At 38.5% G+C, this 8,699-nt stretch overlaps 1 non-coding gene across 1 annotated transcript; it reads right to left on the reverse strand.

Annotated features, from left to right (window-relative positions):
* Positions 1 to 6,869: 6,869 nt before the first annotated feature.
* Positions 6,870 to 6,975, reverse strand: LOC120080675. Its single transcript, XR_005482625.1, has one exon. It is a non-coding gene; the product is annotated as a small nucleolar RNA R71 (small nucleolar RNA).
* Between the last annotated feature and the right edge of the window lie 1,724 nt (positions 6,976 to 8,699).

Here is an 8,699-nt window from a genome sequence, read left to right on the forward strand (position 1 = left end):
CCCCAAACTCTCCATCATAACAAAATCATTTCGAGAGATCGAGTCATGGCCCGAACATATTTACATTATGCAAACGGGGCATATGCCTAATTCGTGTAAATTGTGGTGAACACAGTTGATCGCACCATACATAAATTCGAGAGGTTTTTTGTGGGGCCAATAAGAGGGCAATCATTTAGGTCTATTTTTCTTCTCTTCAAATAGTGAATACGGTTTTATTCAAGTATTATTATGGCCAAAATCACTTGGGTGGTAGATAGGGCACACTCGAGAGAAGGAGATCACACCAATTGGCAGAAAGTTCACGAAGGGATCATAATAAGCGTAATTTCTAGAATTTATATGGTGGTATTTGCATGCACACATCAAGATTACAGCGCAAACACTTTTTTTCTTGCTGCTAACATTCATGACTTTCTCTTAGAGAAATGAGAGCATCTTACAAAACAATTGTATGGTATTATTGAATAGCTCACACCAGACCCACTAAAGTGACCCGAAGAACACAAGCGAGCAAAGTGAGTAACGACAAAGTGGCATATAGTGAAGAAAAAATACCGAAGACTGGACCTAACAAATGCAAGATTTCTAGAAACCTCTTTTGGATTTTCTAAAGGCTTCCCTTTACGCTGTAAATATTTCTGGCTATTTCGCGGGCCTCGCTAGAGCGCGTCTCACCTCGTGAAGTCCAAGACCTTCTCTCTCGACCTTCCTGAGCACTATAAATCCAATCTCTCCTTTCCCCATGAATCTCCAACACCACTATACCCAGCATCCCTATTCATCACTTCAGCATCATCACCGCAACTCTCCTTCCATCGCCGCATGTTGATCGACCCACACGATTTGGGTGAAGGCACTTCTGCCCAACCCCAAAACGTCGATGGCGAGGCATCGTAGGCAAAACCCATCGTTGCTTTTCTTAGCTACTGAGTTAGCAGATAGCAGTCCCTTCTTGCCCGACAACAAAACAACTTTTTCTCTCAACCAGCAAGAGGCTCTTCTCTTAGAAACAAGCCTTCTTCGGCCAGAGAATGATCGGTATATTGAATCGACGGCGAGTAATGGTATGACGACTTACAACGATGTGCTGCCATGAACAAGGTAGGTATTCGATTAATATTTAGTGTAACACTTATATGATTCACACTGCACCAAAGACAGATAGCGGAGCCGCAGCCATGAGTACTTTAATTTTCTGACAAACATATCTTCATGGACCCATGGTTCCCTCCACATCTCAGGCAGCATTTGTGTATTTTTGCATAAGCTATACTCAAGTACCACATTCGAACCCTCTTCCAAAATCTCCTGCTTCACAATAATCTTACATTTATTTTGTGGCCATTCTGTTATTTTATTTAAATATCATTTATTTTTCTATGTTTAATTAAATTCTTTGATTCTTTGTACAGGTAGAGAAAAAATTTTGTATGCGTCAGATATTTGTAATTATTTGTATACTTAGTTAATTTTCAATACAAACTAATTAACAATTCTATCCAAATGCTTATGCCTCTTCTTTATCATCCTTGTCAACTATTGCGATATTCTTAACTTTTTCTTTTTGCATTATTCATATGTGTTGCCATGATGTATAATATGCATACACTTAGTAACATTCTCCACAACCTTTGTATTTTCTAACTAACACTTAATTAATCATCATAGCTAGCATTACTTTACCTAATCCTTCAAAATTTCTGCTCAACCACTTCTCTTTTTGAAATTTTGTTAAGTGTTTGTCCATTTTTGTCCAAACAATGCAAGGACGACTTGCGCATCTCTAAATCTTGGGGGTGGGGAAGGTCTGAAGCAAATGAGATCAAGTGATACGGTCATTAAGAAAAATGCATTCATTATCTAAAAAAAATTACATATAAACTCCAATAGTCAGCACAAGGGAAACCTCAAAAAATCCTAACTGACTGATAAGAGTTAAGTTTGAAAAGAGCTACTCGTAGTTAGATGTTCGCATGACACCCATGGGGAGCAAGCCAAAACGAAGGTGGGTTTCCAAAGACAACGTAATATAAAAAGAGAAAAAAAAATGCAAAAGAAAATAAAAGAAACAAGAGACAACTCTGAAATTCATGAGTTAAAGTTGAGAATGGCCACAACACCATAGTTGGATGTTCGCATGACACCCGTGGAACAAGCCAGAATGAAGGGTGTAACCATGATCAATACTCTAATAAATGACACAAAGTTTGACACACCGCCGGCATCTCAGAGCATCAAGTTGTTTTGACAAGAAGGATACATATCTTTTTAAACCTAGAAAAGCATTCTTGAGCAGAAATTTGTAGTATAGAAGATAAATAGGGCTTTTGTTATTGATTTTCCAAGGTGAGAAGATAGAAAAATTGCGATGTAAGTAATTGCCTAGGTGGACCATTCGGAAGCAAACAATCGACCACAACAATTTAGGATAGGAATTGAGCGATTATACACTTAGTAGAAGATATGCTCAGGACAAGCATATATCTAAATTTGGGGGTGTGAAAACTTGTGAAATATAAGTTATTATTACTGCTTATTTTTAGACGTGCGCAGAGAAGGAGTTGTGTCAATTGTAAGAGATTACTAAGAAATACAATAATTATAAATTTTCGTCAATACACCCACTAACCATTGCGATAGTAGAAAAGAATAATTTCAAGTCTGTTTTGCAGGAAATCAAGTCACTGCATGCGTTCATGGCTCAAGATAAAAAGAACAACGCATCTACGTCGCATTGCGCCAATCATTTCAGAGAAATGAATAAGACATACACGATGCGACAATCTATCAAGAGCTAAGCGATCAATGCAACTTTAATCGCATGCGGTAATCAAACAACAACCCGCATGCGGGCAAATAATCGAAGATGCAAAAGAGCAACGCAATTGCGGAGGATCCTGACACGTGTACAGGCTGATCGTTGTGCATTTCTGACAGGATTGATCGCATAACATAAGGAATATTCACTCCACCATTTTCGAAAATTTCCATAACAATAAAGTGGGGTCCACAAGTCAGAGTGTCAAACTTGAGCCTATAAATAGCCTCTAAATTCTATTGAAAAATATACTTGATACGGGCATATTTTGATATTTGTACATTGAGAGAGAGACTGGTCTGATGAGCCTGATCGGAGAAGATCTAGAAAGATTTAAGAGACAAGGCCGAGAGAGTGAGTCTGGGCAAATCTTTCTATTCCTCCATTGAAGCTCTGTATCAAGGTCATTTCTACCGAACGAGCAAGCCTCATAGGGAAGTTCTTCTCTACATCCATTCCATCTGCCGACAAGCACATCCACCGTCCCATATCTGTGTCAAGACGTTGGCACTTTTCTGTATTTGTTTCTATCTCTTTATCATCAATTGTATTCAATCTTCTTAGTCTATCATTCGCACCATGTATCAGACGCTAATATTAGTATTGAATGTCATGATCATTTACATCTTCATCTTTTTGTCTATTTTTGTCCTCCATTAATCGCTTTTCTCTCATGATGTTTTTCTTATCCTTGGTAATTGCATGAAATCTAACAAGTAAATTAATCTGTGCTAAAGAAATGAATATGTTTAGCTAAAGCATGCTAGACCGAATCTTTCACCTGTGAGAGCAGAAGTGAAAATGCATTTCCTCCTGTCGAGAGAAGGTGGAAGAAATGCGTTAACTAAAGCGAGAAGTACTTCCAAAGATGGAAGCAACCTTGTGTTCATTACGTTCATCCTGTTTCACCACAAAGATGTGGAAACCGGCGATCACTGAAGGTGTATGCCAAGGGAAAGCGGAACCGTAGTTATATATTTAACGCAATTAATAAACTTGCGATGTTTATATTAATTACCCTTTCTATCTCTGTTTCATACATAAAAGACTTGCCACCGCATAACACGACCCTTTGTATAATCTTTACAGTTAGTCTCAAACTCAATAATCCTGTATCTTGTATCATATTAGCTTAGGTTTACTTTATCACAACCTTTATTTTATTCGTAACTTTACTTTTACGCAATTTAAATACCTTGTATAAACCAATCTTTTATTAATTGAAAAACCCCCGGTCGCATATATCACGAACGTAACGCATTTAACTACGCAATCCCTGCATTCGACCTCGGATCACTCCGAGAAACTTGCGGTGGAATTATACTTGGTTTCAACGCAAGAAAACTTGTGACAACGCATAGCATACTACCAGCATTTCATTAATAACGCATACATCTAGAAGTGGTAACATATATCATAAACTTGCGTTATAATCATCCATGCGTTGTGTGACATAGATAATAAGACCAAATTTTATGTTGTCAATGAGGAATGATTTTGAATTGCTTAAATCAAATGAGAAATTTTATAATAATGAAGATTAATATATAATGGTTAACTCAATATTAAATATGATTTAATATAGTTTATTAATTGATTAATTAATGATTAATTAATTGATTAAGAAATAATGGAGATGGAGGGTTAGTACAAATATATGATATTATATAATATTAATTAAATGTATATTAAATATAATTTAATATATGGTTATTTAATTAATGTATCAATTAATTAAATCAAGGTTATTTAATTAATTAAACACCAAGGGTATAAAGGAAAATTCTTGGAGAAGGGGTTAACCCTTCTCCATATAAATATATCCTTATACGCCCATTTAGGGGTAGTGATAACTTGTAGAAATACAAGTTATTGTGGGCTCAAAACTGTGGAACAGTTAGGGTCTTTAATGATAAAATCTCATCAATTTTAGAGAAAACGTAAGGAATTACTCGAACACTATCAAACTCATGCAAAAGAATGTTTATTGCTAAAATACTAACGACACTAACGCATGATATTGCAGGATCTCAACAAATATTCTAAGTGTCGTAGGCAAAGTCTATGCATGGGGCATGCATCGGAGGATTCGACGCAAGGAAGATTCATTGATTCAGGCTGTTTGCGTCAAATCACGCACTTGCAAGCATGGGCATCTACAGCGGGCGGCGTCTGAAAAGTATCTGAGTGTCAGGCGGCTGACAAGGGTATGGAATTTAATGTTGTCCACATCAAGTTGGAGAAGACCGACAGCTATAAATAGAAAAATCCACAGATGAACGGAACTTTTTAGCTCATTGCATAAATCTAAAATTTTGAGACCTTAGAGCTGTGCTGTGGTGACGAGAAGACAAGAGGAAAGAGAACCACCATCGCCGATTAAGAAGCGGAGAAAGCTGAGCTCGAGAGAGAACTTTCTTCCAATTCTTCCACAAGTGGTTGTACACGAACTAGAATTGAGCCAAAGAGGACAAGAGATTGTACTCTGCGGCTTGACTCCTTTCATTTCATCTTACTTATCGTTGTCATCATCTCATTTGATTAAATGTTGGTTTTATCTTTATAAATTCACATATTTGATCTATCTTACTTCGCCACTTTTTATTTCTTGTTTTATGTTGGATGTATCTATAACTTCATGCAAAATTCCATTTTGAAACGCTTAAACCAACTAAATCAATTGGTAAAAGCAGTTTTAGCTTAAATTATTCGAGAGAATAAGTAAGCCAGCATTAAGTTAGAAACGCTTAATACATCTAGAGATAGACGCACTGGTGTTTTATTGCATCCTATGACTGACGCATACATCCTAGAGATAGGTATTGTATGACATTGGCATTGAGAAATGTCGAATAGAAGTCTAACGCATAAACGGAGATAAGCAAGTCATCTCATATGCATCATATTCTTGTTCCTGTACATCTAACTTAGATCGACGCATATCATTTGCATCAAACTCCATTTTCACATGACCCCTTATTCTCTACTTGACCCTTTTGTATCTTCTTGCACGCACACAGCAGCTTAGTGTAAATAACTCATTTCTATATTCACTTAGGATATTTCTACAACAGTTACAACACAAGGTCTGTGTTAGCTTTAATCTGAATCCGTGAGTTCGACCCTGGACTTACTAGGAACCCGAGTTGGATTTATACTTGGATCTGATTCAAGAAAACTTGAATGCCTATAGAGGAGTGTCATGCGTTCTGTTGCACATCATTAACGCATCAATGCGTAACTAACGCATCATAAACACATCAACACATCATTCACATTTATACTTATTTTTCCAATTACCTTATACAATACACTCCTAAGCTTGAACCACGAAACCAACGAATAAGTTTTTAAGCCGTTGCCGAGGATTCAACAACAAAACTAACCATAAATTTTGCTTGTATCTTTTGTAGGAAAACTACAGCTGAGGGAGTATTACGAGCTAAGCTGAAGCTTGTAAACATTTATGAGTAGGGAAAACACTCCTGAACTTGTATACGACCCCAAAGTTAAAAGGACCTTTCGACGAAGAAATCGATCTAATCGTCGCTATAGGTTAAGGCAACAACTACTCAGACAACAAACCAAGCAACAACAAATGGCGGACGAACAAACGAATCATAGCTTAGCTCAACAGCTAGAACATGTTGCGTAAAATCCTATCATAATGGCAAACAGTAGTATGCGTCCCATGCGGGAGTATGCGTCTTCTATGTTGTATGATTTCTCACCAGAGATCACATATCCAACGCTAGATGGGACAAAATTTGAGATGAAATCTGTGATGTTACAAATGGTCCAAACAGCTGGACAATTTGAGGGTGCTCGGGGAGAAAACCCTCACTCCCACATGAAACATTTCCTGGAGACATGCAACTCGTTTGTGATTCCTGGAAACACTTTAGAAGCTATCAAGCTATCTTTATTCTCATATTCTCTGCATGATGACGCAAAGCAATGGGTTCTTTGGAGCCGGGAGAGATCACGACCTGGGAAAAGTTGGTGGAGAAATTCATGCAGAAATACTTCCCACCCACCACAAACACAAGGAGGTGGAGAGGGATCATGAACTTCGAGCAGGAAGAATTTGAAACCTTGAGTGTCGCATGGGAGCGCTTTAAAGGATTAGTCAAGAATTGCCCCAATCACGGATTATCGTTAACCATCCAGATGGAGATCTTCTATGGTAGATTAAACAGAGCGTCTCAAATGGCAGTCGACGCAGCTACAACTGGCGGTATCATGGACAAATCATATAATGAAGCTAAGGAAATACTGGACCGCATAGCCAAACATAATATGGAATGGGTGGATGACACTTACGACGCAAGAGCAGATAGGATGAGGTGATCTCAAAATATGAATTCTATTGACTCTAACGCAATAGCCATGCTCTCTGCACAAGTGGCTACTATGACAAACCTTTTGCAGAATATGTCACTGGGGAATGCATCAAACCCGCAAAAGGTAAATCAGGTAGAAACATTTGTACAGCCCATGATTAGCTATGCGGGTTGTGGAGATCCCCATTCCTACTCTGATTGCCCACAAAATCCGTAATCGATATGCTTTATTAAAAATAACCCATTCTTAAACACCTATAATCTCGGATGGAGGAACCATCCAAATTTCTCTTGGGCAGGTCATCAACAGGAGCAACACCAACCAGGGGTAAACCAGCAGTAAAGGCAAGGACCGTCGCTTGGATTCCAGTCATCGCAGCAGCTGCACCAACAATCCTTTAATAGAGGAGGTCATGCGTCGAGTTCAGCATCTCCACTTGAAAACCTCTTAAAGGAATATATCACCCAAAACGACGCATTGCTAAAAGCCAGGCGTCTTCCATCAGAAATCTTGAGATACAAGTGGGGAAGATTGCCAAAGAGTTGAAGAATGGCAGCCAGAAGTCTTGCCCAGCAACATAGAAACCCCAGGAAACAACGAAAAAGAGCAATGTCATGCAGTGAAATTGCAAAGTGGCAAACCTCTTGTAGAAAGAACCATGAACCCAAGAACCAACAATCCTTCAAAATTATGCCTAACGGCATTGGAAGATCAAGAAGAACGGACGTCTAAATCCACAAGTCATTCAAAGCCAATCACGTCTAATGCGGGAGAACCTGCGTGTAGCTGAACACACCATTTCCTAGACACTTGATGAAGAAGAATGATGAACAGCAATTTAAGCTTTTTCTTGAACTCCTGAGGCAATTGCACATTAATGTTCCACTTGTAGAAGCCTTAGAACAAATGCCAAAATACATCAAATTCTTGAAGGATATACTGACAAAGAAGAGGAGAATCAGCGAGATGGAAGTAATTGCTCTAACGCAGGAGTGCAATGCATTAGTCAACAACAAATTACCAAAGACACAGAAGGACCCGAGAAGCTTCACAGTCCCGTGCTCAATCGGAGGGTTGGACGTAGGACATGCATTGTGTGATCTGGGAGCATGCATTAATCTCATGCCACTCTCAATCTTCAAGAAATTGGGAATGGTGAAGCACAGCCCACTTCTGTAACACTTCAACTCACTAATAGGACGATCACATACCCTAAAGGAAAGATTGAAGGTGTTCTGGTAAAAGTTGACAAATTCATATTCCCAGTGGATTTCATCATCCTAGACTATGAAGCAGACAGGGATGTATCAATCATTCTTGGACGACCCTTTCTAGCCACTGGGAAAGTATTAATAGACGTGCACAAGGGAGAATTGACCATGCGTGTAGACAATCAGGAAGTGAAGTTTAATGTGTTAAACGCATTAAAGTTCCTGGATAATGAAGAATGTCAACTGAATAAAATAGAGTTACTTGATAAAGAAGCGACCCAAGTTTGTGAGGTCCTCGCATTGGAAGAAAACATGAAGGAACT

Source organism: Benincasa hispida, chromosome 6, assembly GCF_009727055.1.
Source record: "Benincasa hispida cultivar B227 chromosome 6, ASM972705v1, whole genome shotgun sequence".
Classification (NCBI taxonomy): Eukaryota; Viridiplantae; Streptophyta; class Magnoliopsida; order Cucurbitales; family Cucurbitaceae; genus Benincasa; species Benincasa hispida.